Source organism: Herpailurus yagouaroundi, unplaced genomic scaffold, assembly GCF_014898765.1.
Source record: "Herpailurus yagouaroundi ecotype Mexico unplaced genomic scaffold, PumYag 218, whole genome shotgun sequence".
In the NCBI taxonomy this organism is placed as follows: Eukaryota; Metazoa; Chordata; class Mammalia; order Carnivora; family Felidae; genus Herpailurus; species Herpailurus yagouaroundi.
Window position 1 is genome coordinate 5,828,027 of NW_024412449.1, and position 14,333 is coordinate 5,842,359.

General features: G+C 38.3%; 1 protein-coding gene and 1 pseudogene across 5 annotated transcripts in view; one reads left to right on the forward strand and one right to left on the reverse strand.

Annotated features, from left to right (window-relative positions):
• STK33 (serine/threonine kinase 33) overlaps positions 1-14,333 on the forward strand; it is a 175,400-nt gene that overhangs the window by 67,546 nt on the left and 93,521 nt on the right. The gene's annotated exons all lie outside the window — the stretch shown is intronic.
• Positions 6,605-7,011, reverse strand: LOC121018259 (60S ribosomal protein L32-like; annotated as a pseudogene).

The window sequence follows — 14,333 nt, forward strand, 5'->3', positions numbered from 1 at the left end:
ATCTTTTTGTACTTATTGAGGGCTGATTTGTGTCCCAGTATGTGGCCTATTCTGGAGAACGTTCCATGTGCACTACAGAAGAATGTATATTCCCCTGCTTTAGGATGAAATGTTCTGAATATATCTGTTAAGTCCATCTGGTCTGGTGTGTCATTCAAAGGTGTTGTTTCCTTGTTGATATTTTGATTAGATGATCTGTCCATTGCTGTGAGTGGGGTGTTGAAGCCCCCTACTATTATGGTATTACTATCAATGAGTTTCTTTATGTTTGTGATTAATTTATTTATATATTTGGTTGCTGTCCACATTTGGCCCTAAATGTTTATAATTGTTAGGTCTTATTGGTGGATAGACCCTTTAATTATGATATAATGCCCTTATTCATCTCTTGATACAGTCTTTATTTTAAAGTCTAGATTGTCTGATATAAGTATGGCTACTTCGGCTTTCTTTTGTTGACCATTAGTATGATAGATGGTTCTCCATCCCCTTACTTTCAATCTGAAGGTGTCTTTAGGTCTAAAGTGGGTCTCTTGTAAACAGTATATAGATGCATCTTATTTTCTTATCCATTCTGTTACCCTATGTCTTTTGATTGGAGCATTTAGTCCATTGATTTAGAGTGAGTACTGAAAGATATGAATTTATTGCCATTATGTTGCTTGTAGAGTTGAAGCTTCTGGTGGTGTTCTCGGGTCCTTTCTAGTCTTTGTTGCTTTTGGTTTTTATTTATTTCTTTATTTTTTTCATCTTTTCTCCCCTCAGAGAGTCCCCCTTAAAATTTCTTGCAGGGCTGGTTTAGTGGTCACAAACTCCTTTAATTTTTGTTTGTCTGGAAAACTTTTTATCTCTCTTTCTATTTTGAATGACAGCCTTGCTGGATAAAGAACTCTTGGCTGCATACTTTTCTGATTCAGCACATTGAATATATCCTGCCTCTCTTTTCTGGCCTGCCAAGTTTCTGTGGGTAGGTCTGCTGCAAACCTGATCTGTCTTCCCTTGTAGGTTAAGGACTTTTCCCCCCTTGTTGCTTTCATGATTGTCTCCTTGCCTGAGTACTTTGTGAATTTAACTATGATATGCCTTGTTGATGGTCAGTTTTTGTTGAATCTAATGGGGGTCCTCTGTGCTTCCTGGATTTTGATGTCTGTGTCCTTTCCCAGGTTAGGAAAATTTTCCACTATGATTTGCTCACATAACCCTTCTACCCCTGTTTCTCTCTCTTCCTCTTCTGGGACCCCTATAATTCTGATGTTGTTCCTTTTTAAGGAGTCACTGATTTCTCTAATTCTTAAATCATGTTATTTTGCCTTAATTTCTCTTTTTTTTCTGCTTCATTATTCTCCATAAGTTTGTCCTCTATATCACTGATTCTCTGTTCTGCCTCGTCCATTCTTGTTGCCGTGGCATCCATTCGAGTTTGCAGCTCAGTTATAGCATTTTTTATTTCATCTGACTAGCTTTTACTTCTTTTATCTACACAGAAAGGGATTCTAATCCATTTTCTACTCCAGCTAGTATTATCGTGATTCTAAATTCTGGTTCAGACATCTTGCTTGTATCTGTGTTGGTTAAGTCCCTGGCTGTCATTTCTTCCTGCTCTTTCTTTTGGGGTGAATTCCTTCATTTTGCGATTTTGAAGGGAGAAAAGGAATTAATGAGGTAAAAAAAATTAAAATTGAATATTAAAATTAAACAAATATTAAATTTAAAAAATCAAAACAAACACACACACACACAAAATGAAATAAATTATGCTATTTCCTACGTGTGTTTGGTCTGGGTGTTGAAGGGGGCTTGATAGATTAAAGAAAAAAGGGGAAAGAGTAAAAAAAGGAAATTCTTTGAAAATTTGAAAAAATGAATACACTGAAGTAGACTAAAATGAAATGATGGAAGTAAAATAAAATTTGAAAAATGTACACAAAAGTAAAAAATATAGTAGAAAAAATAAAAATATTTTAATAAAAATTGAAAACAAAATGAACTTTTTCTGTATTCAAGAAAAAAAAAGAAATGAAAAAAAGAAAAAAGAAGAAAAAAAGAAAGAAAACTGAATAGGTGGACCGGTGAACAGACTGAAATATGACTGAAATTACTTTGTTTTTCCCTAGAAGTCAAACTATGAAGCACTTTATAGTCCATAAACTAAGTAGATGGAGAGAATTCTTTTCCTGAAGAGCGAGGTTGGCCCAGTTGGGCAGGCCTTAGTGAAACAGCTCCGTTCTCCACTAGATGGTGCTGCTTAGCTTACTGGGGTGGATTGTTGTGGCACTTGTAGGTGTGTATGTGCATGTGTAGGAGAAATGAAAATGGTGTCACCCAGCTACCTAGTCTCTAGTATCAGAACTCTGTTCTTCCCGATCAGCAATTGCACACCTGTCCTTTGTGTTCAGCTTCCATCCATTCCCTGCTTTTACACAATCCATGACCAAGCCCCAGGCAGTACCTCCCTCCTGAGTTTTGTCTCAGATGCAGCTGTTTTTCCTGACCCCTTGCTTCTGAGGGACTGCAGCTTTGACCCATTCTGCCCCTCTGCAGGAGGGTCTCACCAAGCAATGGCCGGGTGCCGGCCGCACCCAGGAATGTTTGCGGGACTGTGCTGCTGCCCGCCCCAGAAAAAGTTTGCGACATAGTGTAGCAGCCGTGTTTCAGGGATTATGGAAAATCACAACACACATCTGGCACCAGGCTTCACCCTTAACGACCTTGTTCCAGCACCAGTGAATGTGGTTGTTCTCCAGGGTCCACTGGAGCCTTGCCTTTGGGCGACCCACACAGCCTCTACCAGGTGTCCTCCCAGCAGAAAATGTCTCTCCCCATGTGGCCTGAAGAACCCCAGACTCCACTCTGCTCCTGGAGATTCACCCTTCCCACCAGAGCACCGCCAGATATTGAGCTGCGGAGTTTCAGACTCTGTACTCCCCCTGTTTATAGTCTTAATGGAATTTAAACCCTCTCCTTTCTCCTTTCTCCCTTTTTAGTTCAGTCCCTGCAGCTGTTTCCACTTTTCCACTTTCTCTCCAGCTGCTTTTGGTGGGGGGTGCTTTTCCTGTATTCTCCCTCCCCTGTTTCTGTCCTCTCTCTGCATGCAAAAGCAGCTCCCTGACCTCCGTGGCTTCTCTCTCCCCAAGTTCACCTCTCTGCGCCAGGTACCTGCTGAATTCTGTGGTTCAGGTTGTGCAGATTGTTGTGTTAATCCTCAGATCAGTTTTCTAGGTTTGCAGGATGGATTAGTGTTGGTCTGGCTGTATTTCATGGACACAAGACACACAAAAAACTTCCATGCTATTCCATCATCTTGGCTTCTCCTACAGTATTTTAGAATCTAGTTTATCTGATATAAGTATGGCCACTCCAACTTTCTTTTGATGACCATTAACATAATAGATGGTTCTCAATCCCCTTACTTTCAATCTGTAGATGTCTTACGGTCTAAAATGAGTCTTGTAGGCAGCATATAGATGGGTCTTCTTGGGGCACCTAGGTGACTCAGTTAGTTAAGCATCCAGTTTTGACTCAGGTCATGATCTTGCAGCTCATGAGTTCAAGCCCCATGTGGGGCTTGTGCTGACAGCTTAGAGCTTGGAGCCTGCTTGGGATTCTGTGTCTCCCTCTTTCTCTGGCCCTCTACAACTCATGCTCTGTTTCTGTCTCTCTCTCAAATATAAATAAAAACGTTAAAAAATATATGAGTCTTGTTTTCTTATCTATTCTGATACCCTGTATCTTTGATTGGACTATGTAGTCTATTTATATTTAGAGTGAGTACAGAAAGATATGAATTTAGTGCCATTGTGTTGCCTGTAGAGTTGGTGTTTCTGGTGATGTTCTCTGGTCCTTTCTAGTCTTTGTTGCTTTTCTTTTGTTTTTTTTTTTCTTTTCTCCACTCAAAGCACCCCCACCCCCCCTTAACATTTCTCACAGGGCTGGTTTAGTGTCACGAACTCCTTTAGTTTTTTTTGTTTTTTGTTTTTGTCTGGGAAACTCTTTATCTCTCCTTCTATTTTGAATGACAGCCTTGCTGGATAAAGAATTCTTGGCTGCATATTTTCTTTTGATTCAGTGCATTGAATATTTCCTACCACTCCTTTCTGACCTGCAGAGGTTCAGTGGATAGGTCTCCTATGAATCTGATCTGTCTTCTCTATTAGGGTGAGAATTTTTTTTCCCTTGCTGCTTTCATAATTCTTTACTTGTCTGTATATGTTGTGAATTTGACTATGATCTGCCTTGTTGATGGTCGGTTTCTGTTCAATCTAATAGGAGTTCTCTGTGCTTCTTGGATTTTGATGTCTGTGTCCTTCCCCAGATTAGGAAAGTTTTCTGTTTTAATTTGCTCACATAAACTTTTTGCCTCTTTTTCTCTCTTCATATTCTGGTACTCTTATTCAGATGTTACTCCCTTTTAATAAGTCATTACATTCTCTAAGTCTTATATCCCTATCTTTTGCCTTTGTTTCCTCTTTTTTTCTGTCTCATTATTCTCCATAATTTTATCTTCTATATCACTGATTCACTGCTGTGCTTCATCCACCCTTGCTGTCATGGCAACCATTTGAGATTGCATCTCAGTTATAGCATTTTTAATTTCAGCCTGACTAGATTTTATTTATCTCCACAGAAGGGGATTCTAGGGATTCTCTTGTGCCTTCTATGCTTTTTTCAACCCCAGCTAGTATTCCTATTATCGTGGTTCTAAATTCTAGTTCAGACATCTTACTTCTATCTGTGTTAAGTCCCTGGCTGTCATTTCTTCCTGTTCTTTCTTTTGGGTGAATTCCTTCATCTTGTCATTTTGGAGGAAGAAAAAAATTAATAAAATGAAAAATAATTTTAAAAATTAAAAACAAAACAAAAATCAAATAAAGGAAACTATATCCTAGGTGTGGTTTGGTCCTCTTGTTGAAAGAAGCTTGATAAAATGAGAAAAAAGGGAAAGGAAAGGGAAAAAAAGGAAAAAGGTAAGAAAAAAATTTAAAAATTAAAAAAATATACGTAACAAAGTAGAATAAAATAAAATGAAATAGAATAAAAAATTTAAGAAAATAAAGTAAAAAAAAAAAAACAAAACAAAATTTTCTCTTTCTGTATCCAAGAAAGAGAAAGGAAAGAATGGGGGGAAAAAAACCAACTTAAGTAAAAACAGCAGCGAAGAAAAGGAACTAATAAATGAACCAGCCAATAGAATGAAACCCAAATGAAGTTACATCCAGTTTCCCCTAGAACTGAAACTATGAAGCAACTCTATAGTCTGTACACTAAGCAGGTGGAGGGACTTATGCTGGTCTTCTGGGAGACGTGCTTGGAGGGTGCAGTTGGGCAGAACTTGGTGTAATAGCTCCATTCTCCACTAGGTGGCACTGTGTAGCTTACTGGGGTGGATCAGTGTGATGTGCATGCATGTGCATGCATACCTGCGTGTGCACAGGAGAGGTGAAAATGACTTTAGCCAGCCCCCTAGTCTCTGGTGAAGGAACTTCATGCTCTCACCAACCTGCGATCACCACCCCTCCTTTGTCTCAGGCCTCTGTCCACTCCCTGCCTATTTCCAAGCTGTTCACCTGCCAGGCAGCACCTCCCTCCAGAGTTTTATCTCAGATGGGGCTGTGTTTCAAAATCCCACACTTTAGAGACCCCTGTGGCTTGGGCCCCCACTGACTATCTGGGGGAGGGTCTTGCTGAGCATTGGCCAGGTGCCAACTGGCCCCAGGAAATGTTCATGCAATCATGGAGTGTCAGAGGTTTAGACATTATGGCAAATCACAACATAGGTGGCACCAGGTTTTGTGGTGTTCTGGTTTCTCCCAACAGCAAACAAAGCTTTTTTTCTGGGGTCTGCTGGGATCTTTGCCTGTGGGGAGGCTGTTTGTCATCTACCAATTGCACTCCAAGCAGGGGAACCACTTCTCCCTGTGTGGCACATGGACCTCTCAGACCACACTGCCTGCTCCTAAGAATTCGCCCTTTTTCCTTACTGGAGCACTGCCAGGCACTGAGCTCTGAAACTTTAATCAGTCTTTAGATACTTGATAGTTCTTTCACTATCTGGATATGGCAAGACCAATGAGTTAAGCAGTAATTTAGCTATTCAGTGCAGATGAAACATGTATATGTGATATAATACTCCTTTTTCCTTTACCTCTCCAAAGCATTTAGAGCAGATTTTGTCCATGTTTTGATGATGGTTACCAATGCCATACAGTATTGGGGAAATTATAAGACAGACATAAGGCAAAATTGGGGACTGGGGAGCACTTGGGCACCTTGGAAATCTGAGCAGAGTCAGAGGCAGGCACGTTGGACAATAAGCAGATTTAGTGACGGGACACTGGAAGATTCCCTGGGGTTGGTTGCTCATTCCAGAGGAGGAGAGCCAACAAGGGCAAGAGAAACAATAGTATCTAAGCAACAAACCAGATAACTTTCAAGTTTATGTCTAAGTGTTGCTGTTAGTTGGTGTATCAAATATTTTAGTAGTTTGTCTTCCACTCAGACTGGGTAAATAGGAGTAAGAAGGAAACCAACTATGACCAATTCTTTTCTTTTTTTGTGTTTAGTTTTATGGTTTTATTAATACAAATATCATGTGCACATAAGCCGTCTATTCATTTCCTTCATTGTGAAGCCTGGCATTAGGATTGGTGACTCTGATGGCCAGCTGGGTTGCTCTTTCCCACAACAGCTTTGCAATTCTTGGAGGAGACATTGTGAGTAACCTCTGCACAGTAAGATTAGTTGCACATCAGCAGCACTTCAGGCTCCTTGATGTTGTGGACTAGGAACTTCTGGAAGCCACTGGGGAGCATGTGCTTTGTTTTCTTATTGCTCCCATAACCAATGTTGGGCATCAAAATCTGGCCCTTGAATCTTTGGTACACCCTATTGTCTATACCTCTGGGTTTCTACCAGTTGCACTTAATTTTGACATATCATTCTGACTGGTTTTGGATGAACTTCTTGGTCCTCTTTTAACAATTTTGGGCTTCACAGAGGTCTGAGGGTAGTCATGATGCTGAATAGGAGATGGCTATCACCTCTGCAGGAACTTCTAAGGAAAAGAACTATGACCAGTTCTTAGTTCCTATAGTTTGAATTTTCATTTATGTCTATAGTTGTATGTAGTGGTACCTGGATACCTAGTCAAAATTATTAACTTTTTCCTGTGTTCCCATGCTATCAACCTCTATTGAGCACTTAATTGTTCTTCCTTGTGTTAAAGTTACTTGATCACATATCTAGATTGGCATTTTTCAGTACCAACTTGGTCAAATTTGGGAACATGACCATTACTGGGTAGTGAAATCAATTTAGTGGAGTGGTGGTGGGGTGTTGTGACAAGAATATTTTTTAAATGGGAATAGAATAGATAAGAATAGCAAATACAGTATATTAGAAATACTAAGAATATTTTTATGAAATACATATTTCAGTATATATACATATATACACAAATATTTATATATATGCCCATATATATGTACAAATACATTTATATATAGTAAATATAAATAAATATATATAATAAATATATAAATGTATTTGTAATTGTGGATAAGGTAAAGCCCATTTGAGAAATACTTGACTACACTGAAAAATTCTTATAAAAAGAGTGTGATTGATCTTTGCATTCTTCAGTTAATTTTATATTATAAGTACTCTCTAAATGCTCCTGGAATGATTATGGTATTTGTCTCAGTAGTCACTCTGTTAACAAAAAAAGACTTGTTTACCCAATCAGTTTCTGATTTGGCTTATGTGGATGTAGAGATTTTTTATCAGCGGTGCCTTTAAGTCTATCTACCACCCATTATTTAGTCTTCTTTAGTTAGATGGATTTGACAAGGGTATACACTATCTTTCCTCCTTTACCTTTACCTTTACCACAAGTTTCATCAAAGAATCTTTGCTGGGGCATAATGTGAGGAGTGTGGTCATGATTTAGATTCATTTCCCCTTCCATTATCCCACAACACATACTGAGTGCTTACAGTTTATTACTAATACTGGCCTCAGGCTAGTCACTTCATTTTTGAAGGATAGTTTTTACTGGATTTAGAAACATTGGTTGACAGGTTTTTTTTTTCTTTCAGAACTTTGAATGTGTCATCTCTCTTCCTTCTGATTTCATGATTTCTGATGAGAATTCAGCTGTTAATTGTACTGAACATTCCTTGAATGTAATAAATCACTCCTCTGTTACTGCTTTTAGATTCTCCTTGTCTTTTTCTTTTGATAGTTTGATTAATATGTGTTCAGGTGTGGATCTTTTTGAAGTTATCCTACTTAGAAATTTTTGAGCTTGTTGGATATGGTGATTAATGTTTTTTATTCAATTTGAATCAAATTATCAAATTTGGAAGTTCTGGGCCATTATTTCTTCAAATATTCTTTTTGCCCCTTTTTATTTCTCCTCTTTTTCTGAGACTCCCATTATTCATATATTGGTACTTTTGATGGTGTCTTCACAGATATAAAGGCTATGTTAATTTTTCTTCATTCTTTTTGTTTATTTTGTTCCGCAAACTAGATAATCTCTGTTAATTTATCTTCATTTCACTGTTTCTTTCTTCTGTCTGCTCATATCTGCTATTGAGCACCTATAATGAAATATTCATTTTAATTATACTTTTCAATTTCAGAATTGTATTTAAACAAATAGTTTATGCATATTTATAGATAATTTCTGTTTGGTGTGATATCCTCAAACTTTAGTTCCTTAGGCATGGTTTCCTTCATTTCTTAGAACATATTTAAAATTGTTTATATAAAATCTTTGTCCAACATTCTGACCTCAAGGTCAGCCAGAGATGAATGCTTAGGAGCTTCTCAAATCTTTCCTGTGGATGGATGGTGCAGCCCTATGTGTATGTGTGGCCTCCTAGGTGCCCAAGAATATGTTGGAGCTTTTCAAGGCACCTATGGACATCGTAATTTTCAGCTTTGTCTCTTAAGCTTTTTGGTTAGATTTTTGGCTACTCTTGCGCTAAGTATTAACCACTGCTTCAGGCAGCTATGAAGTTATAAACTTGATTGTAATTGTTTTCAGAAAATGCCCCCTGGAAGAAGATGCCGTACACGTTGAGCCCTGATTCAGGTCAAGTACAGACTAACTTCTAAGTGGGTCTCCCAGAGAACTATCACAAAGGTCAAGAAATGAGTATTCTTTGGGGATGAGAATTGAAAAGAACTCTAGCCACATCCTATCCACTCCCTTCCACTGCTCTCCCCAGCAACTACTAGGCTATTTTTTTTTTTTTTTGATGGCTATTGCAAAAATAGTGTGGGAGATGGGACTAAGGGAAGTGAAAATGTGCCAAAGCTTCCTGTTCTTGCTGATAGACAACTATTTAAAAAAAAAAAAAGTGCTTCCTGGGCACCTGGATGGCTCAGTCAGTTAAGCATCTGATTCTTGATTCTGGCTCAGGTCATGCTCTCACAGTTAATTAAATCAAGCCCTATGTCAGGCTCACACTGGGTATGGAGCCTGCTTCAGATTCTGTGTCTCCTTCTTCTATACCTCCCCTGCTCTCTCTGTCTCTCAAAAAAAAAATCCTTCCTGTGTCACTGCAAGCCTTTGGTTAATTTCCATCTCTCTGAAAAGGTTTATTCTAATAATTTTTGTCAGCTTTTTCATTGCCTTTATGCAAGAACAATTTTGGAAGTCCCTAATCTGTCATTTTTGCCAACAATACCCCATAGCTTACTTTTTAAATATAATTTTTCAGTCCTCATCTCTCTTGAAATTTTGAGCCATTTGGCTTTTGACAAACCTTTCCATCATTAAATATCCTCCTTCCTGCCTCTATGGACAATCCTTTCCATTGATCAGTGGACTCTCTTCCTCAGATTATCCATTAGGAGTTGATATTCCTGAAAGTCCTGTCATTGGCTCTCTCTTTTAAAAATTTTAATTCCAGGGGTGCCTGGGTGGCGCAGTCGGTTAAGCGTCCGACTTCAGCCAGGTCACGATCTCGCGGTCCGTGAGTTCGAGCCCTACGTTGGGCTCTGGGCTGATGGCTCAGAGCCTGGAGCCTGTTTCCGATTCTGTGTCTCCCTCTCTCTCTGCTCCTCCCCCATTCATGCTCTGTCTCTCTCTGTCCCAAAAATAAATAAAAAACGTTGAAAAAAAAATTTAAAAAAAAATTTAATTCCAGCATAATTAACATACGGTGTTATATTAGCTTCAGGTGTACAACAACATAGTGATTCAGCAGCTCTATATTACTCAGTGCTCATCAAGATAAGCATACTCTTAATCCTCTTCACTTATTTCACCTCCCACCTACATCCCCTCTGTTCTCTTTAGTTAGGAGTCTGTCTTCTTTCCCCTCTATTTGTATGTTTTGTTTCTTAAATTCCACATATGAGTGAAATCATATGGTATTTGTTTTTCTCTGACTGGCTTATTTTGCTTAGCATCATACTCTTCAGATCTGTCTATGTTGTTGCAGATGGTAAGATTTCATACTTTTTAATGGCTAAGTAATATTACATCATATATATATATATACATATATATATACACATATATATACCATATCTTTTCTTTTAAGTTTTTATTTAAATTTTAGTTAGTTAACATAGTGTAATACTCATTTTGGGTATACAACATAGTGATTCAACACTTCCACACATCCCTTGATGCTCAGCACAAGTGCACTGCTTAATTCACATCACCTATTTAACCCATCCCACACCCACATCCCTTCTGGTAACCCATCAGTTTGTTCTCCATAGTTAAGAGTCTGTTTCTTGGTTTGCCTCTGTCTCTTTTTTCCCCCTTTGCTCATTTATTTTGTTTCTTAGATTTTATTTATTTATTTATTTATTTATTTATTTATTTTATTATTTTTTAAAAAATTTATTTGTAAGTAATCTCTGCACCCAACATGGGGCTTGAATTCACAACCCCAAGATCAACAGTTGCGTGCTGTACTGACTGAGCCAGCCAACCACCCTTGTTTTGTTTCTTAAGCCACATATGAGTGAAATCATATGGTATTTGTCTTTCTCTGATTTATTTTGCATAGCATAATGCTTTCTAGCTCCTTCCATGTTGTTGCAAATGGAAAGATTTTATTCTTTTTTGTCACTGAGTTATATTCATATATATTTGAATATATAAGCTTTTTAAACTTTTGTCCAGTTTCTATAAGCCTTTTTAAATTAAAATTTTTTTAATGTTTATTTTATTTTTGAGAGAAAAAGAGAGAGCGAGAGAGGGTGCTAGTGGGGGAGGGAAGAGACAGGAAATACAGAGTCTGAAGCAGGCTCCAGGCTCCAAGCTGTCAGCACAGAGCCCGATGTGGGGCTCGAACCCGCGAACTGTGAAATCATGACCTGAGCCAAAGTCAGATGCTTAACTGACTAAACCACCTGGGCACCCCAATAAGCCTTTTATAAAAATGTTTGTTTATTTTTGAGAGAGAGGGAAAGAGCAAGAGAGAGAGAGAGGCAGAGAGAGAAGAAGTGGGGGAAGGGGCAGAGAGAGAGAGGAGGACAGAGGATCCAAAGCAGGCTCTGTGCTGACAGCAGAGTACCTGATGTGGCTCAAACTTACAATCCATGAGATCATGACCTGAGCTGAAGTCAGGCATTTAACCAATGGAGCCACCCAGGTGCCCCTACTGCATCTTCTTTTTCATAGGGTAGTTCTATTTTTGACTTTTTAAGGAATCTCCATACTGTTTTCCAGAGTGGCTACACTAGTTTGCATTCCCACCAGCAGTGTAAGAGGGTCCCCTTTTCTCCATATCCTTGCCAACCCCTGTTGTTTCTTGTGTTGCTGATTTTAGCCATTCTGATTGGTGTGAGGTGATAGCTCATTGTAGTTTTGATTTGTATTTTCCTGATGATAAGTAATGTTGAGCATCTTTTCATGTGTCTGTTGGCCATCTGGATGTTTTTGGGAAAATGTCTATTCATGTCTTCTTCCATTTTTAATTGGATTATTTGGTATTTGGGTGTTGAGTATTATAAGTTCTTTATATATTTTGCATACTAACCCTTTATTGGATATGTCACTTGTAATATCAGTAGATTGCCTTTAATTTTGTTGATTGCTTCCTTTGCTGTGCAGAAGCTTTTTGATGTAGTCCCAATAGTTTATTTTTGCCTTTGTTTTCCTTACCTTAGGAGATGTATCTAGAAAGGTGTTGTTATGGCCAGTGCCAGAGAAATTACTGTCTCTGTTCTCTTCTAGGATTTTTATGGCTTCAAGTCTCACATTTCGGTCCTCAATCTATCTTGATTGTATTATTGTGTATGGTGTAAAAAACTGGTCCATTTCATTCTTTTGCATGTAGCTGTCCAGTTTTCCCAACACCATTAGTTGAAGATACTGCCTTTTTCTCATTGCATATTCTTGCCTACTTTGTGGAAGATTAATTTACCATATAATTGTGGGTTTATTTTTGGGCTTTCTATTCTGTTCCATTGATCTATGTGTCTATTTTGTGCCAGCACCATATTGTTTTTATTACTATAGCTTTGCAATATAACTTGAAGTCTGGAATTATGATACCTCCAGTTTTGTTTTTCTCAATTTCTCTTTCTTCTGCTTCATTATTGATGTACAGAAATGTGGGGCACCAGGGTGACTCAGTTGAGCGTCTGATTTTTGCTCAGGTCATGATCTCATGGTTCATGAGTTTGTGCCCCACATCAGGCTTGCTACTGTCAGTGGGGAGCCTGCCTCAGATCCTCTGTCCCCCTCTCTCTCTAACCCTCCCCCGCTGGTACTCTCTCTCTCAAAAATAAATAAACATCAGAAATTCAATGGATTTCTGTACATGGATTTTGTATTCTTTGATCTTACTGAGTTCATTTTTCAGTTGTAGTAGTTTTTTGGTCAACTCTTTAGGGTTTTCTATATATAGTATCATGTCATCTGCAAATAGTGAAAGTTTTATTGCTTCCTTACCAGTTTGGATGCCTTTTATTTCTTTTTGTTGTCTGATTGCAGTGGCTAGAACTTCCAGTACTCTGTTGAATGGAAGTGGTGAGAATGGATATTCTTGTCTTGTTCCTGATCTTAGGGGAAAACTCTCATTGAGTATGATGTTAGCTGTGGGTTTTTCATGTAAGGCCTTTATTATATTGAGGTATGACCCTGCAAACCTACTTTGTTGAGGGTTTTTATCGTGAATGGATGTTGTACTTTGTCAGATGCTTTTTGTGCATCTGTTGAAATGATCATATGGTTTTTATCCTTTCTCTTATAGTTGTGATATATTACGTTGACTGATTTGTAAATATTGAACCACGCTTGCATCCTGGGAGTAAATCCCACTTGATCATGGTGATTGATTTTTTAATGTATTATTGGATTCAGTTTGCTAATACTTTATTGAGGATTTTTGCATCTATGTTCATCAGAGATATTGTCCTATAGTTTTAGTGGTGTCTTTATCTGCTTTTGTTATCAAGGTAATGCTGGCATTATAGAATGCATTTTCACATTTTCCTTCCTGTTCTATTTTTCAGAAAGTTGGAGAAGCCTAGGTATTAACTCTTCTTCAAATGTTTGATAGAATAACCTGTGAAAACTGTCAGGTCCTGGACTTTTGTTTGTTGGAAGTTTTTAAATTATTGATTTAATTTCATTGCTGGTGATCAGTCTGTTCAAATTTTCTATTTCTTTCAGCTTAAGTTTTGATATGTTATGTATCGCTAGGAATTTACCCATTTCTTTTAAGTTGTCTTATATGTTGGCATATAATTTAAAAAATTTTTTTTTAATTTTTTTTTAAATTTATTTTTGAGACAGAAAGAGACAGAACATGAGCAGGGGAGAGGCAGAGAGAAAAGGAGACACAGAATCTGAAGCAGGCTCCAGGCTCTGAGCTTTCAGCACAGAGCCTGACGTGGGGCTCAAACTCATGAACCGTGAGATCACGACCTGAGCCAAAGTCGGTTGCTTAACCGACTGAGCCACCCAGCTGCCCCTGGCATATAATTTTTTATAATACGCCCTTACAGTCGTTTGTGTTTCTGTGATGTTGGTTGTTATTTCTCCTCTTTCATATCTGATTTTATTTGAGTTCTCTCTCTCTCTCTCTAAGTTTATTTATTTATTTTGAGAGGGAGAGCAAGAGAGAGTGGGGGAGGGGCAGAGAGCCAGGGAGAGAGAATCCCAAGCAGGCTTCGTGCTGTCAACCCAGTCTGATGTGGGGCTCAAACTCACAAACTGTGAGATCATGACCTGAGCCAAAATCAAGAGTCAGATGCTTAACTGACAGAGCCACCCAGGTGCCACCCCCCACCTTTTTTTTTTTTTTTAATGTGTATTTATCTCTCTTTTTAAGGGATCTGGCTAGAGGTTGTTGATC